Source organism: Salvelinus alpinus, chromosome 27 (genome assembly GCF_045679555.1).
Source record: "Salvelinus alpinus chromosome 27, SLU_Salpinus.1, whole genome shotgun sequence".
In the NCBI taxonomy this organism is placed as follows: domain Eukaryota; kingdom Metazoa; phylum Chordata; class Actinopteri; order Salmoniformes; family Salmonidae; genus Salvelinus; species Salvelinus alpinus.
Window position 1 is genome coordinate 22,165,153 of NC_092112.1, and position 21,544 is coordinate 22,186,696.

Consider the following 21,544-nt stretch of genomic DNA (forward strand, 5'->3'; position numbering starts at 1 on the left):
ACAACGGCTCAGCTGCAAAGTGGTAGGCCACACAAGCTCACAGAACGTGTGCTGAAGGCGTAACGTGTAAAAATTGTCTGTCCTCAGTTGCAACAGTCACTACAGAGTTCCAAAGTGCCTCTGGAAGCAACGTCAGCACAAGAACTGTTTGTAGCGAGATGCATGAAAGGGGTTTCCAGGGCCAAACAGCTGCACAAGCCTAAGATTACAATGTGCAATGCCAAGCGAAGGCTTGGGTGGTGTATAGTTTGCCACCATTGTACTGTGGAGCATTGGTAACACGTTCTCTGGAGTGATGAATCATGCTTCACCACCTGGGTTTGGTGGATGCCAGAAGAACACTACCTGCCCCAAACATAGTGCCAACTGTAAAGTTTGGAGAAGGAACAATGGTCTGTGGCTGTTTTTCATGGTTTGGGCTAGGCCCCTTTGTTCCTGTGATGGGAAATTTTAACGCTACAGCATACAATTACATTCTAGACAATTCTGTGCTTCCAACGTTATGGCAACAGTTTGGGGAAGGCCCTTTCCTGTTTCAGCATGACAATGCCCCCGTGCACAAAGCGAGGTCCATACAGAAACAGTTAGTTGAGGTCGGTGTGGAAGAACTTGACTGGCCTGCACAGAGCCCTGACGTCAACCCCAACAAAGACCTTAGAATTGGAACACAGACTACGAGCCAGGCCTAATCGCCCAACATCAGTGCCCGACCTCACTAATGCTCTTGTGGCTGAATGGAAGCAAGTCCCCACAGCAATGTTCTAACATCTAGTGGAAAGCCTTCCCAGGCGAGTGGATGTTGTTATAGCAGCAAAGGGCTAATTAATGCCCATGATTTTGGAATGAAATGTTCGACGAGCAGGTGTCCACATACTTTTGGTCAAGTAGTGTCAGTAGGATACGTAATATCCCGGCAACTTTAAGAAAAAACACGTTATATCGGAGTTGTCGCAAGGTGGCTATGTTAAATGAGATGTATCCACCAATCCAAAGAAAGGTTAGGCGGGAGCTAGATAGCTCGCTGTGCTGTTTTGTGGACGACTCCCCACACGGTTAGGACCGGGAGCTATCTTGTCAGTATATCCATAATATTTTATAGCCAACAGTTTATTAATGGGGCTGAGGCTACTGATAGCCCAATAATGGACCAAATGAGCCTGACGTTACTTCCTGTAGTCCAAGGACCTTACATGTTCTGACTGTTTAAAGGCGAATTGGCTCTGGAGGACAAAACAGCCATATACTCAACCTAAACGTGAATCGATTCTCAATTGCGGTACGGTTCTAGAACCATCAATCGCTCTACTTTCATACCACATGAAAATAATTTCACAAATGACAAATATACGTACTGTACACAGTTAACAGTTGCAGCCAACAGTATTTTTCAGTGACAACACGTCTTCCGTTTACACACAGGTTTTAGGAGACGTTTTCCGTAAGCACCGTGGGAACCCTAACCCTATAAAAAATGTATACATTTAACATCGTTTTTTGACAATTATTTATCGCTGATAAAGATATGTCCTTCCAAAACCTTACTGCAAGTGATGTGTGTTCTAAATAAGTGTTGGGGCTCTTAAGGTTAACAACTCCCCATACAGAAGACGCCTTGTCCAATGATTTATGTGTAATGTAATGGAACTGATCAAGCGCTAGGGCTACTAAGTGCTTTTGGCACATAACAGAAGCAGTGGCCTAGTGACATTGTCCAGAACAAACAGGGAGGCATTTTTATAAAGGTGTTAGATATTTCAGGCATCATATCTATCTTCTTCATATGCCATCTTCATCCCTTTGTCATGTCCTATAAATAAGTTCTCACAAGAGAAGTTATAAGGGCATTATCAAATCTAATTTTATCGGTCACATACATAGTGTAACGACTCTGGGTTTATAAGCGCGGAAATCGAGCATGCTTTTGCGGCACAGTCGATAGCGCGCCGGACTTCGGGCTAGAAGGTCGAGGGTTCGAGACCTGCTCCCTGCTGTTTCATTACACTGGTGTCAGAAGTGATCGGACCTTGCATCCACGACAGTGCGTGTGCTTGCCCGGTGAGCGCGTTCCCCTAAGACGTAGAGTCGCAAGCTAGCGCGAGGACGCGCTCTTTGAAAGGAGGGAGTAGTGTAACGACCCTGGGTTTATAAGCGCGGAAATCGACTCTGCGGTTCGAGCATGCTTTTGCGGCACAGTCGATAGCGCGCCGGACCTAGGAAGTCGAGGGTTTGAGACCTGCTCCCTGCTGTTTCATTACAATATGTTTTGCAGATGTATATAGACTTATTTTTTTTTTCACTGTATTATTGACTATATGTTTGTTTTACTCCATGTGTAACTATGTGTTGTTGTATGTGTCGAACTGCTTTGCTTTATCTTGGCCAGGTCGCAATTGTAAATGAGAACGTGTTCTCAATTTGCCTACCTGGTTAAATAAAGGTTAAATAAAAAAAAAAATGTTATTGCGAGTGTAGCGAAATGCTTGTATGGACCCAAATAAAAGTGCTCTACAATTTGCACCAGTCTTTCAAGATAAATACCTCGTAAATTACCACTATGCCACTTTCACCCCTTCAGGGCATCAATTCCATTTTACCAGCACCTAACGTACACAATTTGAGAAACACGTTGGGGTGTTTTATAGTCCGGGATTAGAATGAATCTATGTCCAGAAAACAAGTCCTTAAAAATGGACACTAATAAAGCAAAGATTGATTTATTTTAAATTGGAAGCTGTGGTGAAAAACAGACCAACATCAACAGGTTGTTCCTGAGTAGGTTCTGCCTGATGCAGGTCTTGCACCCTCTGGGTGACTTCAGTCACACACCTTCTGCATGCCACTGCTCAGTTATTGGGCCTGACCACAAGAAATTTGGGAGGGCCCAACATTTGCATTGCTTCAGTTGTGTTACAGTACAAGGAAAAACATACATTGCAAAGAGTCAGAGGCTCCATTTCTATTTGTCTCATCTCAACGGTCCCTCCACTCAGACCTTTTCCTTTGGCTTTTGAGGATTGGACATATTGAGGAAAGATTAATTGAGAATGGGGCAAAGGTATTACCTAAAAATGAATTAAATAAAAATATAGGCCAACACACATCACAACGAGACAACACAACACTACATAAAGAGAGACCTAAGACGACAACATAGCATGGCAGCAACACATGACAACACAGCATGGTAGCAGCACAGACAACAGCACAAAGGGCAAGAAGGTAGAGACAAATATACATCACACCAAGCAGCCACAACTGTCAATAAGAATGTCCATAATTGAGTCTTTGAATGAAGAGATTGAGATAAAACTGTCCAGTTTGAGTGTTTGTTGCAGCTCGTTCCAGTCACTAATGGTAAGGTCCTCGGTGGAGGTGATAGGACAAATGCACCCATCACAAATAATAGGCTGTCTTGTGGATCTCCATGTTGTGGTCAGTAAGCCATACTGTGGGAATCTTTCACCCGTTTAACATGCTTTGATTGATAAGGTCCATGTTGAGAAAGCCATATGCCAAGTATTTTACACCTAATGTTACTCAAATAAAGTTGAGTCAGACCTTACCTCGACAGAACGGTCTTACTCCGTTCCCTCAATGACAAAATTACTTAAATTAGGCCAAATTCATTAGGGCGGCGCACAATTTGCCCAGCGTCGTACGTGTAGGGTTTGGCCGGGGTAGGCCGTCATTGTAAACAAGAATTTGTTCTTAACTGACTAGCCAAGTGAATTTTTATTTATTTTTAATTGCTGCTCTCATACCACTAAGAAAATTAACATGCAGCTTTTCTTAGAAAATAAGATCTAATCTTTAGAGAATTGATATTTACAGAATAAATATTTAACAATGACACACTGATATTGTGATTATGAGATCTGACATTATGACGCATTAGATTCCACAGGCCATCATTCACACCCAAATGAGTTGGGACAAAAGCCTATGCAGTGAAACAAAAACGAAAGACTGAATGCATTTAAATTATCTTTATTAAATTCAAACATCCAGTTACTCCACAAATCAATACAGTCAATATAACAAACTTTGTCCTAGGTTAGCTCAGTTCCAATTTAGAGCTTTGTAAATGAAAAGGCAATAATGCGGTCTCCACATTGCTAGTGATGGCCAGCTCCATTGTATGATAAAGATCACAATGACCCTTGCGAAGACAGTCACTAGGAATTAAATAAATGAAAGAAAACACGTTGTTACAACCTTTATAAAGCTATTCTCCCCATAATCCTGCTAACACATTTGGTTGCAAATTGCATTTCAGAAGTCAGGTCTGACAGTGTTGTCAATCATGTTCGGGATAGTGTCATCCTAAATACAATCTTGCAACAACTTCACAAAATGCATTCTTACAAGTGTAACACTGTGTCCTTTTCTGGTCTGCTGTCCCCCAACCTCTGAAGCCCAGGCGTCGCTAGTCAACGAGACAATTTGGAAGGATGGAGTCACGACTAGCAGTGCCCTGAAAGACAACCAGGAAAATAATTTAACGATAAACCCTTTTGCATGTTAAAATGTGACATCAGAAATCTGCAAATTGGGGACTCCTGAGTGGCGCAGCAGTCTAAGGCACTGCATCGCAGTGCTTGAGGAGTCACTACAGACAGGGGTTCGATCCCAGGCTGTGTCACAACCGGCCATGACCGGGAGTCCCATAGGGCTGTGCACATAGGGCCCAACATCGTCCGGGTTAGGGGAGCGTTTGGCCAGGGGAGCTTTACTTGGCTTGTCGCGCTCTAGCGACTCCTTGTGGTAGGCCTGGCGCCTGCAGGCTGACTAGAGTCATCAGTTGAATGGTATTTCCTCTGACACATTGGTGCGGCTGGCATAGGGTTAAGCAGGCGGGTGTTAAGAAGTGCGGTTTGGGAAGGACGCATGAATCGACCTTCGCATCTCCCGAGGGAGTTGCAGCGTAATTGTATATCACGAAATTGGGGAGAAAAGGGGGTAAAAAAATAAATAAAAATGACAAAAAAGTAAGTCAGATCCGATAGGGTTGTCACTCGTACACAAACCTAGCAGTTGTTAGCTACAGTCTGTATTTTCCCATCCATGTCTGGTCTGAAGTTACCTGAAAGACAATATGGCAAAAAAATATTACCATTAACTTTATTGTGCCTGGATGTTCAAATGTATCATGATCAATTATGCTAATTGTATTTCAGAAGTCAGATCCGACAGGGTTGTCAATCTTACAGGAATCAGGTTCGGGATAGGTTCATCCTTAATACAATCTTGCAACGAGTTTGCACAAAACCAGCAGATACTTACAGTTAGCTACAAGATGTACTTTTTCATTGCATTCTGGTCTGCAGTTCCCTGAAAGACAGTACAGTCAAAATATTAACATGAAGTTTGTGCATGCATGTTCAAATGTATCATGATCAATTATGCTAATTGTATTTCAGGAGTCAGATCCGACAGGGTTGTCAATCTTACAGGAATCAGGTTCGGGATAGGTTCATCCTTAATACAATCTTTGCAAAAAAAACTAGGAGTAGACAACAGAATCTTACAGGCGTTACAGGAAGCCAGGTTCTGGTGTGGAGGATTCCATTTCTGGTCTGCATATCTGACAAACGGTAAGATGAACAGTTTCACATTAAACCCTGGTGCATGTTCAACTGTGGCATCAGAAATCTGCAAATTGTATTTCAGAAGTCAGATCCGACAGGGTTGTCAATCTTACAGGAATCAGGTTCGGGATAGGTTCATCCTTAATACAATCTTGCAACGAGTTTGCCAAAACTAGCAGATACTTACAGTTGATAGCTACAGTCTGTATTTTTCCCATCCATGTCTGGTCTGAAGTTACCTGAAAGACAATAGGGTAAAAAAATATTACCATTAACTTTATTGTGCCTGGATGTTCAAATGTATCATGATCAATTATGCTAATTGTATTTCAGAAGTCAGATCCGACAGGGTTGTCAATCTTACAGGAATCAGGTTCGGGATAGGTTCATCCTTAATACAATCTTTGCAAAAAAAACTAGGAGTAGACAACAGAATCTTACAGGCGTTACAGGAAGCCCTGTTCTGGTGTGGAGGATTCCATTTCTGGTCTGCATATCTGACAAACGGTAAGATGAACAGTTTCACATTAAACCCTGGTGCATGTTCAACTGTGGCATCAGAAATCTGTAAATTGTATTTCAGAAGTCAGATCCGACAGGGTTGTCAATCTTACAGGAATCAGGTTCGGGATAGGTTCATCCTTAATACAATCTTTGCAAAAAACTACGAGTAGACAACAGATTCTTACAGGCGTTACAGGAAGCCATGTTCTGGTGTGGAGGATTCCATTTCTGGTCTGCATATCTGACAAACGGTAAGATGAACAGTTTCACATTAAACCCTGGTGCATGTTCAACTGTGGTATCAGAAATGTTCTAATTGTATTTCAGAAGTCAGATCCGACAGGGTTGTCAATCTTACAGGAATCATGTTCGGGATAGGTTAATCCTTAATACAATCTTGCAACGAGTTTGCACAAAACTAGCAGATACTTACAGTTAGCTACAAGATGTACTTTTTCATTGCATACTGGTCTGCAGTTCCCTGAAAGACAGTACAGTCAAAATATTAACATGAAGTTTGTGCATGCATGTTCAAATGTATCATGATCAATTATGCAAATTGTATTTCAGAAGTCAGATCCGACAGGGTTGTCAATCTTACAGGAATCAGGTTCGGGATAGGTTCATCCTTAATACAATCTTGCAACGAGTTTGCCAAAACTAGCAGATACTTACAGTTGATAGCTACAGTCTGTATTTTTCCCATCCATGTCTGGTCTGAAGTTACCTGAAAGACAATAGGGTAAAAAAATATTACCATTAACTTTATTGTGCCTGGATGTTCAAATGTATCATGATCAATTATGCTAATTGTATTTCAGAAGTCAGATCCGACAGGGTTGTCAATCTTACAGGAATCAGGTTCGGGATAGGTTCATCCTTAATACAATCTTTGCAAAAAAAACTAGGAGTAGACAACAGAATCTTACAGGCGTTACAGGAAGCCCTGTTCTGGTGTGGAGGATTCCATTTCTGGTCTGCATATCTGACAAACGGTAAGATGAACAGTTTCACATTAAACCCTGGTGCATGTTCAACTGTGGCATCAGAAATCTATAAATTGTATTTCAGAAGTCAGATCCGACAGGGTTGTCAATCTTACAGGAATCAGGTTCGGGATAGGTTCATCCTTAACACAATCTTTGCAAAAAAAACTAGGAGTAGACAACAGAATCTTACAGGCGTTACAGGAAGCCCTGTTCTGGTGTGGAGGATTCCATTTCTGGTCTGCATATCTGACAAACGGTAAGATGAACAGTTTCACATTAAACCCTGGTGCATGTTCAACTGTGGTATCAGAAATGTTCTAATTGTATTTCAGAAGTCAGATCCGACAGGGTTGTCAATCTTACAGGAATCAGGTTTGGGATAGGTTCATCCTTAATACAATCTTGCAACGAGTTTGCACAAAACTAGCAGATACTTACAGTTAGCTACAAGATGTACTTTTTCATTGCATTCTGGTCTGCAGTTCCCTGAAAGACAGTACAGTCAAAATATTAACATGAAGTTTGTGCATGCATGTTCAAATGTATCATGATCAATTATGCTAATTGTATTTCAGAAGTCAGATCCGACAGGGTTGTCAATCTTACAGGAATCATGTTCGGGATAGGTTCATCCTTAATACAATCTTGCAACGAGTTTGCCAAAACTAGCAGATACTTACAGTTGATAGCTACAGTCTGTATTTTTCCCATACATGTCTGGTCTGAAGTTACCTGAAAGACAATAGGGTAAAAAGATATTACCATTAACTTTATTGTGCCTGGATGTTCAAATGGATCATGATCAATTATGCTAATTGTATTTCAGAAGTCAGATCCGACAGGGTTGTCAATCTTACAGGAATCAGGTTCGGGATAGGTTCATCCTTAATACAATCTTTGCAAAAAACTAGGAGTAGACAACAGATTCTTACAGGCGTTACAGGAAGCCATGTTCTGGTGTGGAGGATTCCATTTCTGGTCTGCATATCTGACAAACGGTAAGATGAACAGTTTCACATTAAACCCTGGTGCATGTTCAACTGTGGTATCAGAAATCTTCTAATTGTATTTCAGAAGTCAGATCCGACAGGGTTGTCAATCTTACAGGAATCAGGTTTGGGATAGGTTCATCCTTAATACAATCTTGCAACGAGTTTGCACAAAACTAGCAGATACTTACAGTTAGCTACAAGATGTACTTTTTCATTGCATTTTGGTCTGCAGTTCCCTGAAAGACAGTACAGTCAAAATATTAACATGAAGTTTGTGCATGCATGTTCAAATGTATCATGATCAATTATGCTAATTGTATTTCAGAAGTCAGATCCGACAGGGTTGTCAATCTTACAGGAATCAGGTTCGGGATAGGTTCATCCTTAATACAATCTTTGCAAAAAAACTAGGAGTAGACAACAGAATCTTACAGGCGTTACAGGAAGCCATGTTCTGGTGAAGAGGATTCCATTTCTGGTCTGCATATCTGACAAACGGTAAGATAAACAGTTTCACATTAAACCCTGGTGCATGTTCAACTGTGGCATCAGAAATCTGTAAATTGTATTTCAGAAGTCAGATCCGACAGGGTTGTCAATCTTACAGGAATCAGGTTCGGGATAGGTTCATCCTTAATACAATCTTTGCAAAAAACTAGGAGTAGACAACAGATTCTTACAGGCGTTACAGGAAGCCATGTTCTGGTGTGGAGGATTCCATTTCTGGTCTGCATATCTGACAAACGGTAAGATGAACAGTTTCACATTAAACCCTGGTGAATGTTCAACTGTGGTATCAGAAATGTTCTAATTGTATTTCAGAAGTCAGATCCGACAGGGTTGTCAATCTTACAGGAATCAGGTTTGGGATAGGTTCATCCTTAATACAATCTTGCAACGAGTTTGCACAAAACTAGCAGATACTTACAGTTAGCTACAAGATGTACTTTTTCATTGCATTCTGGTCTGCAGTTCCCTGAAAGACAGTACAGTCAAAATATTAACATGAAGTTTGTGCATGCATGTTCAAATGTATCATGATCAATTATGCTAATTGTATTTCAGAAGTCAGATCCGACAGGGTTGTCAATCTTACAGGAATCATGTTCGGGATAGGTTCATCCTTAATACAATCTTGCAACGAGTTTGCCAAAACTAGCAGATACTTACAGTTGATAGCTACAGTCTGTATTTTTCCCATACATGTCTGGTCTGAAGTTACCTGAAAGACAATAGGGTAAAAAGATATTACCATTAACTTTATTGTGCCTGGATGTTCAAATGGATCATGATCAATTATGCTAATTGTATTTCAGAAGTCAGATCCGACAGGGTTGTCAATCTTACAGGAATCAGGTTCGGGATAGGTTCATCCTTAATACAATCTTTGCAAAAAAACTAGGAGTAGACAACAGAATCTTACAGGCGTTACAGGAAGCCATGTTCTGGTGTGGAGGATTCCATTTCTGGTCTGCATATCTGACAAACGGTAAGATGAACAGTTTCACATTAAACCCTGGTGCATGTTCAACTGTGGCATCAGAAATCTGCAAATTGTATTTCAGAAGTCAGATCCGACAGGGTTGTCAATCTTACAGGAATCAGGTTCGGGATAGGTTCATCCTTAATACAATCTTGCAACGAGTTTGCACAAAACTAGCAGATACTTACAGTTGTTAGCTACAGTCTGTATTTTTCCCATCCATGTCTGGTCTGAAGTTACCTGAAAGACAATAGGGTAAAAAAATATTACCATTAAATTTATTGTGCCTGGATGTTCAAATGTATCATGATCAATTATGCTAATTGTAATTCAGAAGTCAGATCCGACAGGGTTGTCAATCTTACAGGAATCAGGTTCGGGATAGGTTCATCCTTAATACAATCTTTGCAAAAAAAACTAGGAGTAGACAACAGATTCTTACAGGCGTTACAGGAAGCCATGTTCTGGTGTGGAGGATTCCATTTCTGGTCTGCATATCTGACAAACGGTAAGATGAACAGTTTCACATTAAACCCTGGTGCATGTTCAACTGTGGTATCAGAAATGTTCTAATTGTATTTCAGAAGTCAGATCCGACAGGGTTGTCAATCTTACAGGAATCAGGTTTGGGATAGGTTCATCCTTAATACAATCTTGCAACGAGTTTGCACAAAACTAGCAGATACTTACAGTTAGCTACAAGATGTACTTTTTCATTGCATTCTGGTCTGCAGTTCCCTGAAAGACAGTACAGTCAAAATATTAACATGAAGTTTGTGCATGCATGTTCAAATGTATCATGATCAATTATGCTAATTGTATTTCAGAAGTCAGATCCGACAGGGTTGTCAATCTTACAGGAATCATGTTCGGGATAGGTTCATCCTTAATACAATCTTGCAACGAGTTTGCCAAAACTAGCAGATACTTACAGTTGATAGCTACAGTCTGTATTTTTCCCATACATGTCTGGTCTGAAGTTACCTGAAAGACAATAGGGTAAAAAGATATTACCATTAACTTTATTGTGCCTGGATGTTCAAATGGATCATGATCAATTATGCTAATTGTATTTCAGAAGTCAGATCCGACAGGGTTGTCAATCTTACAGGAATCAGGTTCGGGATAGGTTCATCCTTAATACAATCTTTGCAAAAAACTAGGAGTAGACAACAGATTCTTACAGGCGTTACAGGAAGCCATGTTCTGGTGTGGAGGATTCCATTTCTGGTCTGCATATCTGACAAACGGTAAGATGAACAGTTTCACATTAAACCCTGGTGCATGTTCAACTGTGGTATCAGAAATCTTCTAATTGTATTTCAGAAGTCAGATCCGACAGGGTTGTCAATCTTACAGGAATCAGGTTTGGGATAGGTTCATCCTTAATACAATCTTGCAACGAGTTTGCACAAAACTAGCAGATACTTACAGTTAGCTACAAGATGTACTTTTTCATTGCATTCTGGTCTGCAGTTCCCTGAAAGACAGTACAGTCAAAATATTAACATGAAGTTTGTGCATGCATGTTCAAATGTATCATGATCAATTATGCTAATTGCATTTCAGAAGTCAGATCCGACAGGGTTGTCAATCTTACAGGAATCAGGTTCGGGATAGGTTCATCCTTAATACAATCTTTGCAAAAAAACTAGGAGTAGACAACAGAATCTTACAGGCGTTACAGGAAGCCATGTTCTGGTGAAGAGGATTCCATTTCTGGTCTGCATATCTGACAAACGGTAAGATAAACAGTTTCACATTAAACCCTGGTGCATGTTCAACTGTGGCATCAGAAATCTGTAAATTGTATTTCAGAAGTCAGATCCGACAGGGTTGTCAATCTTACAGGAATCAGGTTCGGGATAGGTTCATCCTTAATACAATCTTTGCAAAAAACTAGGAGTAGACAACAGATTCTTACAGGCGTTACAGGAAGCCATGTTCTGGTGTGGAGGATTCCATTTCTGGTCTGCATATCTGACAAACGGTAAGATGAACAGTTTCACATTAAACCCTGGTGCATGTTCAACTGTGGTATCAGAAATTTTCTAATTGTATTTCAGAAGTCAGATCCGACAGGGTTGTCAATCTTACAGGAATCAGGTTTGGGATAGGTTCATCCTTAATACAATCTTGCAACGAGTTTGCACAAAACTAGCAGATACTTACAGTTAGCTACAAGATGTACTTTTTCATTGCATTCTGGTCTGCAGTTCCCTGAAAGACAGTACAGTCAAAATATTAACATGAAGTTTGTGCATGCATGTTCAAATGTATCATGATCAATTATGCTAATTGTATTTCAGAAGTCAGATCCGACAGGGTTGTCAATCTTACAGGAATCATGTTCGGGATAGGTTCATCCTTAATACAATCTTGCAACGAGTTTGCCAAAACTAGCAGATACTTACAGTTGATAGCTACAGTCTGTATTTTTCCCATACATGTCTGGTCTGAAGTTACCTGAAAGACAATAGGGTAAAAAAATATTACCATTAAATTTATTGTGCCTGGATGTTCAAATGGATCATGATCAATTATGCTAATTGTATTTCAGAAGTCAGATCCGACAGGGTTGTCAATCTTACAGGAATCAGGTTCGGGATAGGTTCATCCTTAATACAATCTTTGCAAAAAAAACTATCGAGTAGACAACAGAATCTTACAGGCGTTACAGGAAGCCAGGTTCTGGTGTGGAGGATTCCATTTCTGGTCTGCATATCTGACAAACGGTAAGATGAACAGTTTCACATTAAACCCTGGTGCATGTTCAACTGTGGCATCAGAAATCTGCAAATTGTATTTCAGAAGTCAGATCCGACAGGGTTGTCAATCTTACAGGAATCAGGTTCGGGATAGGTTCATCCTTAATACAATCTTGCAACGAGTTTGCACAAAACTAGCAGATACTTACAGTTGTTAGCTACAGTCTGTATTTTTCCCATCCATGTCTGGTCTGAAGTTACCTGAAAGACAATAGGGTAAAAAAACATTACCATTAAATTTATTGTGCCTGGATGTTCAAATGTATCATGATCAATTATGCTAATTGTAATTCAGAAGTCAGATCCGACAGGGTTGTCAATCTTACAGGAATCAGGTTCGGGATAGGTTCATCCTTAATACAATCTTTGCAAAAAAAACTAGGAGTAGACAACAGATTCTTACAGGCGTTACAGGAAGCCATGTTCTGGTGTGGAGGATTCCATTTCTGGTCTGCATATCTGACAAACGGTAAGATGAACAGTTTCACATTAAACCCTGGTGCATGTTCAACTGTGGCATCAGAAATCTGCAAATTGTATTTCAGAAGTCAGATCCGACAGGGTTGTCAATCTTACAGGAATCAGGTTCGGGATAGGTTCATCCTTAATACAATCTTTGCAAAAAACTAGGAGTAGACAACAGATTCTTACAGGCGTTACAGGAAGCCATGTTCTGGTGTGGAGGATTCCATTTCTGGTCTGCATATCTGACAAACGGTAAGATGAACAGTTTCACATTAAACCCTGGTGCATGTTCAACTGTGGTATCAGAAATCTTCTAATTGTATTTCAGAAGTCAGATCCGACAGGGTTGTCAATCTTACAGGAATCAGGTTTGGGATAGGTTCATCCTTAATACAATCTTGCAACGAGTTTGCACAAAACTAGCAGATACTTACAGTTAGCTACAAGATGTACTTTTTCATTGCATTCTGGTCTGCAGTTCCCTGAAAGACAGTACAGTCAAAATATTAACATGAAGTTTGTGCATGCATGTTCAAATGTATCATGATCAATTATGCTAATTGTATTTCAGAAGTCAGATCCGACAGGGTTGTCAATCTTACAGGAATCATGTTCGGGATAGGTTCATCCTTAATACAATCTTGCAACGAGTTTGCCAAAACTAGCAGATACTTACAGTTGATAGCTACAGTCTGTATTTTTCCCATACATGTCTGGTCTGAAGTTACCTGAAAGACAATAGGGTAAAAAAATATTACCATTAACTTTATTGTGCCTGGATGTTCAAATGGATCATGATCAATTATGCTAATTGTATTTCAGAAGTCAGATCCGACAGGGTTGTCAATCTTACAGGAATCAGGTTCGGGATAGGTTCATCCTTAATACAATCTTTGCAAAAAAAACTATCGAGTAGACAACAGAATCTTACAGGCGTTACAGGAAGCCAGGTTCTGGTGTGGAGGATTCCATTTCTGGTCTGCATATCTGACAAACGGTAAGATGAACAGTTTCACATTAAACCCTGGTGCATGTTCAACTGTGGCATCAGAAATCTGCAAATTGTATTTCAGAAGTCAGATCCGACAGGGTTGTCAATCTTACAGGAATCAGGTTCGGGATAGGTTCATCCTTAATACAATCTTGCAACGAGTTTGCACAAAACTAGCAGATACTTACAGTTGTTAGCTACAGTCTGTATTTTTCCCATCCATGTCTGGTCTGAAGTTACCTGAAAGACAATAGGGTAAAAAAACATTACCATTAAATTTATTGTGCCTGGATGTTCAAATGTATCATGATCAATTATGCTAATTGTAATTCAGAAGTCAGATCCGACAGGGTTGTCAATCTTACAGGAATCAGGTTCGGGATAGGTTCATCCTTAATACAATCTTTGCAAAAAAAACTAGGAGTAGACAACAGATTCTTACAGGCGTTACAGGAAGCCATGTTCTGGTGTGGAGGATTCCATTTCTGGTCTGCATATCTGACAAACGGTAAGATGAACAGTTTCACATTAAACCCTGGTGCATGTTCAACTGTGGCATCAGAAATCTGCAAATTGTATTTCAGAAGTCAGATCCGACAGGGTTGTCAATCTTACAGGAATCAGGTTCGGGATAGGTTCATCCTTAATACAATCTTTGCAAAAAACTAGGAGTAGACAACAGATTCTTACAGGCGTTACAGGAAGCCATGTTCTGGTGTGGAGGATTCCATTTCTGGTCTGCATATCTGACAAACGGTAAGATGAACAGTTTCACATTAAACCCTGGTGCATGTTCAACTGTGGTATCAGAAATCTTCTAATTGTATTTCAGAAGTCAGATCCGACAGGGTTGTCAATCTTACAGGAATCAGGTTTGGGATAGGTTCATCCTTAATACAATCTTGCAACGAGTTTGCACAAAACTAGCAGATACTTACAGTTAGCTACAAGATGTACTTTTTCATTGCATTCTGGTCTGCAGTTCCCTGAAAGACAGTACAGTCAAAATATTAACATGAAGTTTGTGCATGCATGTTCAAATGTATCATGATCAATTATGCTAATTGTATTTCAGAAGTCAGATCCGACAGGGTTGTCAATCTTACAGGAATCAGGTTCGGGATAGGTTCATCCTTAATACAATCTTGCAACGAGTTTGCCAAAACTAGCAGATACTTACAGTTGATAGCTACAGTCTGTATTTTTCCCATACATGTCTGGTCTGAAGTTACCTGAAAGACAATAGGGTAAAAAAATATTACCATTAACTTTATTGTGCCTGGATGTTCAAATGGATCATGATCAATTATGCTAATTGTATTTCAGAAGTCAGATCCGACAGGGTTGTCAATCTTACAGGAATCAGGTTCGGGATAGGTTCATCCTTAATACAATCTTTGCAAAAAACTAGGAGTAGACAACAGATTCTTACAGGCGTTACAGGAAGCCATGTTCTGGTGTGGAGGATTCCATTTCTGGTCTGCATATCTGACAAACGGTAAGATGAACAGTTTCACATTAAACCCTGGTGCATGTTCAACTGTGGTATCAGAAATCTTCTAATTGTATTTCAGAAGTCAGATCCGACAGGGTTGTCAATCTTACAGGAATCAGGTTTGGGATAGGTTCATCCTTAATACAATCTTGCAACGAGTTTGCACAAAACTAGCAGATACTTACAGTTAGCTACAAGATGTACTTTTTCATTGCATTTTGGTCTGCAGTTCCCTGAAAGACAGTACAGTCAAAATATTAACATGAAGTTTGTGCATGCATGTTCAAATGTATCATGATCAATTATGCTAATTGTATTTCAGAAGTCAGATCCGACAGGGTTGTCAATCTTACAGGAATCAGGTTCGGGATAGGTTCATCCTTAATACAATCTTTGCAAAAAAACTAGGAGTAGACAACAGAATCTTACAGGCGTTACAGGAAGCCATGTTCTGGTGAAGAGGATTCCATTTCTGGTCTGCATATCTGACAAACGGTAAGATAAACAGTTTCACATTAAACCCTGGTGCATGTTCAACTGTGGCATCAGAAATCTGTAAATTGTATTTCAGAAGTCAGATCCGACAGGGTTGTCAATCTTACAGGAATCAGGTTCGGGATAGGTTCATCCTTAATACAATCTTTGCAAAAAACTAGGAGTAGACAACAGATTCTTACAGGCGTTACAGGAAGCCATGTTCTGGTGTGGAGGATTCCATTTCTGGTCTGCATATCTGACAAACGGTAAGATGAACAGTTTCACATTAAACCCTGGTGCATGTTCAACTGTGGTATCAGAAATTTTCTAATTGTATTTCAGAAGTCAGATCCGACAGGGTTGTCAATCTTACAGGAATCAGGTTTGGGATAGGTTCATCCTTAATACAATCTTGCAACGAGTTTGCACAAAACTAGCAGATACTTACAGTTAGCTACAAGATGTACTTTTTCATTGCATTCTGGTCTGCAGTTCCCTGAAAGACAGTACAGTCAAAATATTAACATGAAGTTTGTGCATGCATGTTCAAATGTATCATGATCAATTATGCTAATTGTATTTCAGAAGTCAGATCCGACAGGGTTGTCAATCTTACAGGAATCATGTTCGGGATAGGTTCATCCTTAATACAATCTTGCAACGAGTTTGCCAAAACTAGCAGATACTTACAGTTGATAGCTACAGTCTGTATTTTTCCCATACATGTCTGGTCTGAAGTTACCTGAAAGACAATAGGGTAAAGAAATATTACCATTAACTTTATTGTGCCTGGATGTTCAAATGGATCATGATCAATTATGCTAATTGTATTTCAGAAGTCAGATCCGACAGGGTTGTCAATCTTACAGGAATCAGGTTCGGGATAGGTTCATCCTTAATACAATCTTTGCAAAAAAACTAGGAGTAGACAACAGAATCTTACAGGCGTTACAGGAAGCCATGTTCTGGTGAAGAGGATTCCATTTCTGGTCTGCATATCTGACAAACGGTAAGATAAACAGTTTCACATTAAACCCTGGTGCATGTTCAACTGTGGCATCAGAAATCTGTAAATTGTATTTCAGAAGTCAGATCCGACAGGGTTGTCAATCTTACAGGAATCAGGTTCGGGATAGGTTCATCCTTAATACAATCTTTGCAAAAAACTAGGAGTAGACAACAGATTCTTACAGGCGTTACAGGAAGCCATGTTCTGGTGTGGAGGATTCCATTTCTGGTCTGCATATCTGACAAACGGTAAGATGAACAGTTTCACATTAAACCCTGGTGCATGTTCAACTGTGGTATCAGAAATTTTCTAATTGTATTTCAGAAGTCAGATCCGACAGGGTTGTCAATCTTACAGGAATCAGGTTCGGGATAGGTTCATCCTTAATACAATCTTTGCAAAAAAAACTATCGAGTAGACAACAGAATCTTACAGGCGTTACAGGAAGCCAGGTTCTGGTGTGGAGGATTCCATTTCTGGTCTGCATATCTGACAAACGGTAAGATGAACAGTTTCACATTAAACCCTGGTGCATGTTCAACTGTGGCATCAGAAATCTGCAAATTGTATTTCAGAAGTCAGATCCGACAGGGTTGTCAATCTTACAGGAATCAGGTTCGGGATAGGTTCATCCTTAATACAATCTTGCAACGAGTTTGCACAAAACTAGCAGATACTTACAGTTGTTAGCTACAGTCTGTATTTTTCCCATCCATGTCTGGTCTGAAGTTACCTGAAAGACAATAGGGTAAAAAAATATTACCATTAAATTTATTGTGCCTGGATGTTCAAATGTATCATGATCAATTATGCTAATTGTAATTCAGAAGTCAGATCCGACAGGGTTGTCAATCTTACAGGAATCAGGTTCGGGATAGGTTCATCCTTAATACAATCTTTGCAAAAAAAACTAGGAGTAGACAACAGATTCTTACAGGCGTTACAGGAAGCCATGTTCTGGTGTGGAGGATTCCATTTCTGGTCTGCATATCTGACAAACGGTAAGATGAACAGTTTCACATTAAACCCTGGTGCATGTTCAACTGTGGCATCAGAAATCTGCAAATTGTATTTCAGAAGTCAGATCCGACAGGGTTGTCAATCTTACAGGAATCAGGTTCGGGATAGGTTCATCCTTAATACAATCTTTGCAAAAAACTAGGAGTAGACAACAGATTCTTACAGGCGTTACAGGAAGCCATGTTCTGGTGTGGAGGATTCCATTTCTGGTCTGCATATCTGACAAACGGTAAGATGAACAGTTTCACATTAAACCCTGGTGCATGTTCAACTGTGGTATCAGAAATCTTCTAATTGTATTTCAGAAGTCAGATCCGACAGGGTTGTCAATCTTACAGGAATCAGGTTTGGGATAGGTTCATCCTTAATACAATCTTGCAACGAGTTTGCACAAAACTAGCAGATACTTACAGTTAGCTACAAGATGTACTTTTTCATTGCATTCTGGTCTGCAGTTCCCTGAAAGACAGTACAGTCAAAATATTAACATGAAGTTTGTGCATGCATGTTCAAATGTATCATGATCAATTATGCTAATTGTATTTCAGAAGTCAGATCCGACAGGGTTGTCAATCTTACAGGAATCAGGTTCGGGATAGGTTCATCCTTAATACAATCTTGCAACGAGTTTGCCAAAACTAGCAGATACTTACAGTTGATAGCTACAGTCTGTATTTTTCCCATACATGTCTGGTCTGAAGTTACCTGAAAGACAATAGGGTAAAAAAATATTACCATTAACTTTATTGTGCCTGGATGTTCAAATGGATCATGATCAATTATGCTAATTGTATTTCAGAAGTCAGATCCGACAGGGTTGTCAATCTTACAGGAATCAGGTTCGGGATAGGTTCATCCTTAATACAATCTTTGCAAAAAACTAGGAGTAGACAACAGATTCTTACAGGCGTTACAGGAAGCCATGTTCTGGTGTGGAGGATTCCATTTCTGGTCTGCATATCTGACAAACGGTAAGATGAACAGTTTCACATTAAACCCTGGTGCATGTTCAACTGTGGTATCAGAAATCTTCTAATTGTATTTCAGAAGTCAGATCCGACAGGGTTGTCAATCTTACAGGAATCAGGTTTGGGATAGGTTCATCCTTAATACAATCTTGCAACGAGTTTGCACAAAACTAGCAGATACTTACAGTTAGCTACAAGATGTACTTTTTCATTGCATTTTGGTCTGCAGTTCCCTGAAAGACAGTACAGTCAAAATATTAACATGAAGTTTGTGCATGCATGTTCAAATGTATCATGATCAATTATGCTAATTGTATTTCAGAAGTCAGATCCGACAGGGTTGTCAATCTTACAGGAATCAGGTTCGGGATAGGTTCATCCTTAATACAATCTTTGCAAAAAAACTAGGAGTAGACAACAGAATCTTACAGGCGTTACAGGAAGCCATGTTCTGGTGAAGAGGATTCCATTTCTGGTCTGCATATCTGACAAACGGTAAGATAAACAGTTTCACATTAAACCCTGGTGCATGTTCAACTGTGGCATCAGAAATCTGTAAATTGTATTTCAGAAGTCAGATCCGACAGGGTTGTCAATCTTACAGGAATCAGGTTCGGGATAGGTTCATCCTTAATACAATCTTTGCAAAAAACTAGGAGTAGACAACAGATTCTTACAGGCGTTACAGGAAGCCATGTTCTGGTGTGGAGGATTCCATTTCTGGTCTGCATATCTGACAAACGGTAAGATGAACAGTTTCACATTAAACCCTGGTGCATGTTCAACTGTGGTATCAGAAATTTTCTAATTGTATTTCAGAAGTCAGATCCGACAGGGTTGTCAATCTTACAGGAATCAGGTTTGGGATAGGTTCATCCTTAATACAATCTTGCAACGAGTTTGCACAAAACTAGCAGATACTTACAGTTAGCTACAAGATGTACTTTTTCATTGCATTCTGGTCTGCAGTTCCCTGAAAGACAGTACAGTCAAAATATTAACATGAAGTTTGTGCATGCATGTTCAAATGTATCATGATCAATTATGCTAATTGTATTTCAGAAGTCAGATCCGACAGGGTTGTCAATCTTACAGGAATCATGTTCGGGATAGGTTCATCCTTAATACAATCTTGCAACGAGTTTGCCAAAACTAGCAGATACTTACAGTTGATAGCTACAGTCTGTATTTTTCCCATACATGTCTGGTCTGAAGTTACCTGAAAGACAATAGGGTAAAGAAATATTACCATTAACTTTATTGTGCCTGGATGTTCAAATGGATCATGATCAATTATGCTAATTGTATTTCAGAAGTCAGATCCGACAGGGTTGTCAATCTTACAGGAATCAGGTTCGGGATAGGTTCATCCTTAATACAATCTTTGCAAAAAAAACTATCGAGTAGACAACAGAATCTTACAGGCGTTACAGGAAGCCAGGTTCTGGTGTGGAGGATTCCATTTCTGGTCTGCATATCTGACAAACGGTAAGATGAACAGTTTCACATTAAACCCTGGTGCATGTTCAACTGTGGCATCAGAAATCTGCAAATTGTATTTCAGAAGTCAGATCCGACAGGGTTGTCAATCTTACAGGAATCAGGTTCGGGATAGGTTCATCCTTAATACAATCTTGCAACGAGTTTGCACAAAACTAGCAGATACTTACAGTTGTTAGCTACAGTCTGTATTTTTCCCATCCATGTCTGGTCTGAAGTTACCTGAAAGACAATAGGGTAAAAAAATATTACCATTAAATTTATTGTGCCTGGATGTTCAAATGTATCATGATCAATTATGCTAATTGTAATTCAGAAGTCAGATCCGACAGGGTTGTCAATCTTACAGGAATCAGGTTCGGGATAGGTTCATCCTTAATACAATCTTTGCAAAAAAAACTAGGAGTAGACAACAGATTCTTACAGGCGTTACAGGAAGCCATGTTCTGGTGTGGAGGATTCCATTTCTGGTCTGCATATCTGACAAACGGTAAGATGAACAGTTTCACATTAAACCCTGGTGCATGTTCAACTGTGGTATCAGAAATCTTCTAATTGTATTTCAGAAGTCAGATCCGACAGGGTTGTCAATCTTACAGGAATCAGGTTTGGGATAGGTTCATCCTTAATACAATCTTGCAACGAGTTTGCACAAAACTAGCAGATACTTACAGTTAGCTACAAGATGTACTTTTTCATTGCATTCTGGTCTGCAGTTCCCTGAAAGACAGTACAGTCAAAATATTAACATGAAGTTTGTGCATGCATGTTCAAATGTATCATGATCAATTATGCTAATTGTATTTCAGAAGTCAGATCCGACAGGGTTGTCAATCTTACAGGAATCAGGTTCGGGATAGGTTCATCCTTAATACAATCTTGCAACGAGTTTGCCAAAACTAGCAGATACTTACAGTTGATAGCTACAGTCTGTATTTTTCCCATACATGTCTGGTCTGAAGTTACCTGAAAGACAATAGGGTAAAAAAATATTACCATTAACTTTATTGTGCCTGGATGTTCAAATGGATCATGATCAATTATGCTAATTGTATTTCAGAAGTCAGATCCGACAGGGTTGTCAATCTTACAGGAATCAGGTTCGGGATAGGTTCATCCTTAATACAATCTTTGCAAAAAACTAGGAGTAGACAACAGATTCTTACAGGCGTTACAGGAAGCCATGTTCTGGTGTGGAGGATTCCATTTCTGGTCTGCATATCTGACAAACGGTAAGATGAACAGTTTCACATTAAACCCTGGTGCATGTTCAACTGTGGTATCAGAAATCTTCT

The 21,544-nt window shown here is 39.7% G+C and overlaps 1 long non-coding RNA gene and 66 other non-coding genes across 67 annotated transcripts; all 67 read right to left on the reverse strand.

Annotated features, from left to right (window-relative positions):
• Nucleotides 1–3,971: 3,971 nt before the first annotated feature.
• LOC139556167 (uncharacterized) lies at nt 3,972–5,530 on the reverse strand. Its single transcript, XR_011671078.1, has 3 exons — nt 5,284–5,530; nt 5,028–5,083; nt 3,972–4,474 (listed from the first exon to the last, which is right to left on the reverse strand). It is a non-coding gene; the product is annotated as an uncharacterized lncRNA (long non-coding RNA).
• Nucleotides 5,171–5,242, reverse strand: LOC139556772 (small nucleolar RNA SNORD50). Its single transcript, XR_011671248.1, has one exon. It is a non-coding gene; the product is annotated as a small nucleolar RNA SNORD50 (small nucleolar RNA).
• Nucleotides 5,414–5,485, reverse strand: LOC139556751 (small nucleolar RNA SNORD50). Its single transcript, XR_011671228.1, has one exon. It is a non-coding gene; the product is annotated as a small nucleolar RNA SNORD50 (small nucleolar RNA).
• Nucleotides 5,531–5,663: 133 nt separating the features above from the next.
• On the reverse strand, nt 5,664–5,735 carry LOC139556784 (small nucleolar RNA SNORD50). The gene has a single exon (XR_011671259.1). It is a non-coding gene; the product is annotated as a small nucleolar RNA SNORD50 (small nucleolar RNA).
• Nucleotides 5,736–5,914: 179 nt separating this feature from the next.
• LOC139556786 (small nucleolar RNA SNORD50) lies at nt 5,915–5,986 on the reverse strand. Its single transcript, XR_011671261.1, has one exon. It is a non-coding gene; the product is annotated as a small nucleolar RNA SNORD50 (small nucleolar RNA).
• Nucleotides 5,987–6,164: 178 nt separating this feature from the next.
• On the reverse strand, nt 6,165–6,236 carry LOC139556788 (small nucleolar RNA SNORD50). The gene has a single exon (XR_011671263.1). It is a non-coding gene; the product is annotated as a small nucleolar RNA SNORD50 (small nucleolar RNA).
• A 176-nt stretch (nt 6,237–6,412) lies between these two features.
• Nucleotides 6,413–6,484, reverse strand: LOC139556780 (small nucleolar RNA SNORD50). The gene has a single exon (XR_011671256.1). It is a non-coding gene; the product is annotated as a small nucleolar RNA SNORD50 (small nucleolar RNA).
• A 171-nt stretch (nt 6,485–6,655) lies between these two features.
• On the reverse strand, nt 6,656–6,727 carry LOC139556789 (small nucleolar RNA SNORD50). Its single transcript, XR_011671264.1, has one exon. It is a non-coding gene; the product is annotated as a small nucleolar RNA SNORD50 (small nucleolar RNA).
• A 179-nt stretch (nt 6,728–6,906) lies between these two features.
• On the reverse strand, nt 6,907–6,978 carry LOC139556790 (small nucleolar RNA SNORD50). Its single transcript, XR_011671265.1, has one exon. It is a non-coding gene; the product is annotated as a small nucleolar RNA SNORD50 (small nucleolar RNA).
• A 178-nt stretch (nt 6,979–7,156) lies between these two features.
• LOC139556750 (small nucleolar RNA SNORD50) lies at nt 7,157–7,228 on the reverse strand. The gene has a single exon (XR_011671227.1). It is a non-coding gene; the product is annotated as a small nucleolar RNA SNORD50 (small nucleolar RNA).
• A 178-nt stretch (nt 7,229–7,406) lies between these two features.
• LOC139556716 (small nucleolar RNA SNORD50) lies at nt 7,407–7,478 on the reverse strand. Its single transcript, XR_011671195.1, has one exon. It is a non-coding gene; the product is annotated as a small nucleolar RNA SNORD50 (small nucleolar RNA).
• Nucleotides 7,479–7,649: 171 nt separating this feature from the next.
• On the reverse strand, nt 7,650–7,721 carry LOC139556753 (small nucleolar RNA SNORD50). Its single transcript, XR_011671230.1, has one exon. It is a non-coding gene; the product is annotated as a small nucleolar RNA SNORD50 (small nucleolar RNA).
• Nucleotides 7,722–7,900: 179 nt separating this feature from the next.
• LOC139556791 (small nucleolar RNA SNORD50) lies at nt 7,901–7,972 on the reverse strand. Its single transcript, XR_011671266.1, has one exon. It is a non-coding gene; the product is annotated as a small nucleolar RNA SNORD50 (small nucleolar RNA).
• A 176-nt stretch (nt 7,973–8,148) lies between these two features.
• Nucleotides 8,149–8,220, reverse strand: LOC139556717 (small nucleolar RNA SNORD50). Its single transcript, XR_011671196.1, has one exon. It is a non-coding gene; the product is annotated as a small nucleolar RNA SNORD50 (small nucleolar RNA).
• A 171-nt stretch (nt 8,221–8,391) lies between these two features.
• Nucleotides 8,392–8,463, reverse strand: LOC139556792 (small nucleolar RNA SNORD50). Its single transcript, XR_011671267.1, has one exon. It is a non-coding gene; the product is annotated as a small nucleolar RNA SNORD50 (small nucleolar RNA).
• Nucleotides 8,464–8,640: 177 nt separating this feature from the next.
• Nucleotides 8,641–8,712, reverse strand: LOC139556793 (small nucleolar RNA SNORD50). The gene has a single exon (XR_011671268.1). It is a non-coding gene; the product is annotated as a small nucleolar RNA SNORD50 (small nucleolar RNA).
• A 176-nt stretch (nt 8,713–8,888) lies between these two features.
• On the reverse strand, nt 8,889–8,960 carry LOC139556718 (small nucleolar RNA SNORD50). The gene has a single exon (XR_011671197.1). It is a non-coding gene; the product is annotated as a small nucleolar RNA SNORD50 (small nucleolar RNA).
• Nucleotides 8,961–9,131: 171 nt separating this feature from the next.
• Nucleotides 9,132–9,203, reverse strand: LOC139556754 (small nucleolar RNA SNORD50). The gene has a single exon (XR_011671231.1). It is a non-coding gene; the product is annotated as a small nucleolar RNA SNORD50 (small nucleolar RNA).
• Nucleotides 9,204–9,382: 179 nt separating this feature from the next.
• On the reverse strand, nt 9,383–9,454 carry LOC139556794 (small nucleolar RNA SNORD50). The gene has a single exon (XR_011671269.1). It is a non-coding gene; the product is annotated as a small nucleolar RNA SNORD50 (small nucleolar RNA).
• A 177-nt stretch (nt 9,455–9,631) lies between these two features.
• Nucleotides 9,632–9,703, reverse strand: LOC139556795 (small nucleolar RNA SNORD50). The gene has a single exon (XR_011671270.1). It is a non-coding gene; the product is annotated as a small nucleolar RNA SNORD50 (small nucleolar RNA).
• Nucleotides 9,704–9,883: 180 nt separating this feature from the next.
• Nucleotides 9,884–9,955, reverse strand: LOC139556770 (small nucleolar RNA SNORD50). The gene has a single exon (XR_011671246.1). It is a non-coding gene; the product is annotated as a small nucleolar RNA SNORD50 (small nucleolar RNA).
• A 178-nt stretch (nt 9,956–10,133) lies between these two features.
• Nucleotides 10,134–10,205, reverse strand: LOC139556719 (small nucleolar RNA SNORD50). The gene has a single exon (XR_011671198.1). It is a non-coding gene; the product is annotated as a small nucleolar RNA SNORD50 (small nucleolar RNA).
• Nucleotides 10,206–10,376: 171 nt separating this feature from the next.
• On the reverse strand, nt 10,377–10,448 carry LOC139556756 (small nucleolar RNA SNORD50). The gene has a single exon (XR_011671232.1). It is a non-coding gene; the product is annotated as a small nucleolar RNA SNORD50 (small nucleolar RNA).
• Nucleotides 10,449–10,627: 179 nt separating this feature from the next.
• Nucleotides 10,628–10,699, reverse strand: LOC139556796 (small nucleolar RNA SNORD50). The gene has a single exon (XR_011671271.1). It is a non-coding gene; the product is annotated as a small nucleolar RNA SNORD50 (small nucleolar RNA).
• Nucleotides 10,700–10,875: 176 nt separating this feature from the next.
• On the reverse strand, nt 10,876–10,947 carry LOC139556720 (small nucleolar RNA SNORD50). The gene has a single exon (XR_011671199.1). It is a non-coding gene; the product is annotated as a small nucleolar RNA SNORD50 (small nucleolar RNA).
• A 171-nt stretch (nt 10,948–11,118) lies between these two features.
• LOC139556798 (small nucleolar RNA SNORD50) lies at nt 11,119–11,190 on the reverse strand. Its single transcript, XR_011671272.1, has one exon. It is a non-coding gene; the product is annotated as a small nucleolar RNA SNORD50 (small nucleolar RNA).
• A 177-nt stretch (nt 11,191–11,367) lies between these two features.
• Nucleotides 11,368–11,439, reverse strand: LOC139556800 (small nucleolar RNA SNORD50). Its single transcript, XR_011671273.1, has one exon. It is a non-coding gene; the product is annotated as a small nucleolar RNA SNORD50 (small nucleolar RNA).
• A 176-nt stretch (nt 11,440–11,615) lies between these two features.
• Nucleotides 11,616–11,687, reverse strand: LOC139556721 (small nucleolar RNA SNORD50). The gene has a single exon (XR_011671200.1). It is a non-coding gene; the product is annotated as a small nucleolar RNA SNORD50 (small nucleolar RNA).
• Nucleotides 11,688–11,858: 171 nt separating this feature from the next.
• On the reverse strand, nt 11,859–11,930 carry LOC139556757 (small nucleolar RNA SNORD50). The gene has a single exon (XR_011671233.1). It is a non-coding gene; the product is annotated as a small nucleolar RNA SNORD50 (small nucleolar RNA).
• Nucleotides 11,931–12,109: 179 nt separating this feature from the next.
• Nucleotides 12,110–12,181, reverse strand: LOC139556801 (small nucleolar RNA SNORD50). The gene has a single exon (XR_011671274.1). It is a non-coding gene; the product is annotated as a small nucleolar RNA SNORD50 (small nucleolar RNA).
• A 179-nt stretch (nt 12,182–12,360) lies between these two features.
• Nucleotides 12,361–12,432, reverse strand: LOC139556802 (small nucleolar RNA SNORD50). The gene has a single exon (XR_011671275.1). It is a non-coding gene; the product is annotated as a small nucleolar RNA SNORD50 (small nucleolar RNA).
• Nucleotides 12,433–12,612: 180 nt separating this feature from the next.
• Nucleotides 12,613–12,684, reverse strand: LOC139556771 (small nucleolar RNA SNORD50). Its single transcript, XR_011671247.1, has one exon. It is a non-coding gene; the product is annotated as a small nucleolar RNA SNORD50 (small nucleolar RNA).
• A 178-nt stretch (nt 12,685–12,862) lies between these two features.
• LOC139556803 (small nucleolar RNA SNORD50) lies at nt 12,863–12,934 on the reverse strand. The gene has a single exon (XR_011671276.1). It is a non-coding gene; the product is annotated as a small nucleolar RNA SNORD50 (small nucleolar RNA).
• Nucleotides 12,935–13,110: 176 nt separating this feature from the next.
• On the reverse strand, nt 13,111–13,182 carry LOC139556722 (small nucleolar RNA SNORD50). The gene has a single exon (XR_011671201.1). It is a non-coding gene; the product is annotated as a small nucleolar RNA SNORD50 (small nucleolar RNA).
• Nucleotides 13,183–13,353: 171 nt separating this feature from the next.
• On the reverse strand, nt 13,354–13,425 carry LOC139556758 (small nucleolar RNA SNORD50). The gene has a single exon (XR_011671234.1). It is a non-coding gene; the product is annotated as a small nucleolar RNA SNORD50 (small nucleolar RNA).
• Nucleotides 13,426–13,604: 179 nt separating this feature from the next.
• Nucleotides 13,605–13,676, reverse strand: LOC139556804 (small nucleolar RNA SNORD50). Its single transcript, XR_011671277.1, has one exon. It is a non-coding gene; the product is annotated as a small nucleolar RNA SNORD50 (small nucleolar RNA).
• Nucleotides 13,677–13,855: 179 nt separating this feature from the next.
• LOC139556805 (small nucleolar RNA SNORD50) lies at nt 13,856–13,927 on the reverse strand. The gene has a single exon (XR_011671278.1). It is a non-coding gene; the product is annotated as a small nucleolar RNA SNORD50 (small nucleolar RNA).
• A 180-nt stretch (nt 13,928–14,107) lies between these two features.
• LOC139556773 (small nucleolar RNA SNORD50) lies at nt 14,108–14,179 on the reverse strand. Its single transcript, XR_011671249.1, has one exon. It is a non-coding gene; the product is annotated as a small nucleolar RNA SNORD50 (small nucleolar RNA).
• A 178-nt stretch (nt 14,180–14,357) lies between these two features.
• Nucleotides 14,358–14,429, reverse strand: LOC139556806 (small nucleolar RNA SNORD50). Its single transcript, XR_011671279.1, has one exon. It is a non-coding gene; the product is annotated as a small nucleolar RNA SNORD50 (small nucleolar RNA).
• Nucleotides 14,430–14,605: 176 nt separating this feature from the next.
• Nucleotides 14,606–14,677, reverse strand: LOC139556723 (small nucleolar RNA SNORD50). Its single transcript, XR_011671202.1, has one exon. It is a non-coding gene; the product is annotated as a small nucleolar RNA SNORD50 (small nucleolar RNA).
• A 171-nt stretch (nt 14,678–14,848) lies between these two features.
• Nucleotides 14,849–14,920, reverse strand: LOC139556807 (small nucleolar RNA SNORD50). Its single transcript, XR_011671280.1, has one exon. It is a non-coding gene; the product is annotated as a small nucleolar RNA SNORD50 (small nucleolar RNA).
• A 179-nt stretch (nt 14,921–15,099) lies between these two features.
• LOC139556808 (small nucleolar RNA SNORD50) lies at nt 15,100–15,171 on the reverse strand. Its single transcript, XR_011671281.1, has one exon. It is a non-coding gene; the product is annotated as a small nucleolar RNA SNORD50 (small nucleolar RNA).
• Nucleotides 15,172–15,347: 176 nt separating this feature from the next.
• On the reverse strand, nt 15,348–15,419 carry LOC139556724 (small nucleolar RNA SNORD50). Its single transcript, XR_011671203.1, has one exon. It is a non-coding gene; the product is annotated as a small nucleolar RNA SNORD50 (small nucleolar RNA).
• Nucleotides 15,420–15,590: 171 nt separating this feature from the next.
• LOC139556809 (small nucleolar RNA SNORD50) lies at nt 15,591–15,662 on the reverse strand. The gene has a single exon (XR_011671282.1). It is a non-coding gene; the product is annotated as a small nucleolar RNA SNORD50 (small nucleolar RNA).
• A 177-nt stretch (nt 15,663–15,839) lies between these two features.
• LOC139556811 (small nucleolar RNA SNORD50) lies at nt 15,840–15,911 on the reverse strand. The gene has a single exon (XR_011671284.1). It is a non-coding gene; the product is annotated as a small nucleolar RNA SNORD50 (small nucleolar RNA).
• A 176-nt stretch (nt 15,912–16,087) lies between these two features.
• On the reverse strand, nt 16,088–16,159 carry LOC139556725 (small nucleolar RNA SNORD50). Its single transcript, XR_011671204.1, has one exon. It is a non-coding gene; the product is annotated as a small nucleolar RNA SNORD50 (small nucleolar RNA).
• Nucleotides 16,160–16,330: 171 nt separating this feature from the next.
• LOC139556759 (small nucleolar RNA SNORD50) lies at nt 16,331–16,402 on the reverse strand. Its single transcript, XR_011671235.1, has one exon. It is a non-coding gene; the product is annotated as a small nucleolar RNA SNORD50 (small nucleolar RNA).
• Nucleotides 16,403–16,581: 179 nt separating this feature from the next.
• On the reverse strand, nt 16,582–16,653 carry LOC139556812 (small nucleolar RNA SNORD50). The gene has a single exon (XR_011671285.1). It is a non-coding gene; the product is annotated as a small nucleolar RNA SNORD50 (small nucleolar RNA).
• Nucleotides 16,654–16,830: 177 nt separating this feature from the next.
• On the reverse strand, nt 16,831–16,902 carry LOC139556813 (small nucleolar RNA SNORD50). Its single transcript, XR_011671286.1, has one exon. It is a non-coding gene; the product is annotated as a small nucleolar RNA SNORD50 (small nucleolar RNA).
• A 176-nt stretch (nt 16,903–17,078) lies between these two features.
• Nucleotides 17,079–17,150, reverse strand: LOC139556814 (small nucleolar RNA SNORD50). Its single transcript, XR_011671287.1, has one exon. It is a non-coding gene; the product is annotated as a small nucleolar RNA SNORD50 (small nucleolar RNA).
• Nucleotides 17,151–17,329: 179 nt separating this feature from the next.
• LOC139556815 (small nucleolar RNA SNORD50) lies at nt 17,330–17,401 on the reverse strand. The gene has a single exon (XR_011671288.1). It is a non-coding gene; the product is annotated as a small nucleolar RNA SNORD50 (small nucleolar RNA).
• A 180-nt stretch (nt 17,402–17,581) lies between these two features.
• On the reverse strand, nt 17,582–17,653 carry LOC139556774 (small nucleolar RNA SNORD50). Its single transcript, XR_011671250.1, has one exon. It is a non-coding gene; the product is annotated as a small nucleolar RNA SNORD50 (small nucleolar RNA).
• Nucleotides 17,654–17,831: 178 nt separating this feature from the next.
• Nucleotides 17,832–17,903, reverse strand: LOC139556816 (small nucleolar RNA SNORD50). Its single transcript, XR_011671289.1, has one exon. It is a non-coding gene; the product is annotated as a small nucleolar RNA SNORD50 (small nucleolar RNA).
• Nucleotides 17,904–18,079: 176 nt separating this feature from the next.
• Nucleotides 18,080–18,151, reverse strand: LOC139556727 (small nucleolar RNA SNORD50). Its single transcript, XR_011671205.1, has one exon. It is a non-coding gene; the product is annotated as a small nucleolar RNA SNORD50 (small nucleolar RNA).
• Nucleotides 18,152–18,322: 171 nt separating this feature from the next.
• On the reverse strand, nt 18,323–18,394 carry LOC139556817 (small nucleolar RNA SNORD50). Its single transcript, XR_011671290.1, has one exon. It is a non-coding gene; the product is annotated as a small nucleolar RNA SNORD50 (small nucleolar RNA).
• Nucleotides 18,395–18,573: 179 nt separating this feature from the next.
• Nucleotides 18,574–18,645, reverse strand: LOC139556818 (small nucleolar RNA SNORD50). The gene has a single exon (XR_011671291.1). It is a non-coding gene; the product is annotated as a small nucleolar RNA SNORD50 (small nucleolar RNA).
• A 176-nt stretch (nt 18,646–18,821) lies between these two features.
• Nucleotides 18,822–18,893, reverse strand: LOC139556728 (small nucleolar RNA SNORD50). The gene has a single exon (XR_011671206.1). It is a non-coding gene; the product is annotated as a small nucleolar RNA SNORD50 (small nucleolar RNA).
• Nucleotides 18,894–19,064: 171 nt separating this feature from the next.
• Nucleotides 19,065–19,136, reverse strand: LOC139556819 (small nucleolar RNA SNORD50). Its single transcript, XR_011671292.1, has one exon. It is a non-coding gene; the product is annotated as a small nucleolar RNA SNORD50 (small nucleolar RNA).
• A 177-nt stretch (nt 19,137–19,313) lies between these two features.
• On the reverse strand, nt 19,314–19,385 carry LOC139556820 (small nucleolar RNA SNORD50). Its single transcript, XR_011671293.1, has one exon. It is a non-coding gene; the product is annotated as a small nucleolar RNA SNORD50 (small nucleolar RNA).
• Nucleotides 19,386–19,561: 176 nt separating this feature from the next.
• On the reverse strand, nt 19,562–19,633 carry LOC139556729 (small nucleolar RNA SNORD50). Its single transcript, XR_011671207.1, has one exon. It is a non-coding gene; the product is annotated as a small nucleolar RNA SNORD50 (small nucleolar RNA).
• Nucleotides 19,634–19,804: 171 nt separating this feature from the next.
• LOC139556760 (small nucleolar RNA SNORD50) lies at nt 19,805–19,876 on the reverse strand. Its single transcript, XR_011671236.1, has one exon. It is a non-coding gene; the product is annotated as a small nucleolar RNA SNORD50 (small nucleolar RNA).
• A 179-nt stretch (nt 19,877–20,055) lies between these two features.
• On the reverse strand, nt 20,056–20,127 carry LOC139556822 (small nucleolar RNA SNORD50). Its single transcript, XR_011671295.1, has one exon. It is a non-coding gene; the product is annotated as a small nucleolar RNA SNORD50 (small nucleolar RNA).
• Nucleotides 20,128–20,306: 179 nt separating this feature from the next.
• Nucleotides 20,307–20,378, reverse strand: LOC139556823 (small nucleolar RNA SNORD50). Its single transcript, XR_011671296.1, has one exon. It is a non-coding gene; the product is annotated as a small nucleolar RNA SNORD50 (small nucleolar RNA).
• Nucleotides 20,379–20,558: 180 nt separating this feature from the next.
• On the reverse strand, nt 20,559–20,630 carry LOC139556775 (small nucleolar RNA SNORD50). The gene has a single exon (XR_011671251.1). It is a non-coding gene; the product is annotated as a small nucleolar RNA SNORD50 (small nucleolar RNA).
• Nucleotides 20,631–20,808: 178 nt separating this feature from the next.
• LOC139556730 (small nucleolar RNA SNORD50) lies at nt 20,809–20,880 on the reverse strand. The gene has a single exon (XR_011671208.1). It is a non-coding gene; the product is annotated as a small nucleolar RNA SNORD50 (small nucleolar RNA).
• A 171-nt stretch (nt 20,881–21,051) lies between these two features.
• On the reverse strand, nt 21,052–21,123 carry LOC139556824 (small nucleolar RNA SNORD50). Its single transcript, XR_011671297.1, has one exon. It is a non-coding gene; the product is annotated as a small nucleolar RNA SNORD50 (small nucleolar RNA).
• A 179-nt stretch (nt 21,124–21,302) lies between these two features.
• LOC139556825 (small nucleolar RNA SNORD50) lies at nt 21,303–21,374 on the reverse strand. Its single transcript, XR_011671298.1, has one exon. It is a non-coding gene; the product is annotated as a small nucleolar RNA SNORD50 (small nucleolar RNA).
• Between the last annotated feature and the right edge of the window lie 170 nt (nt 21,375–21,544).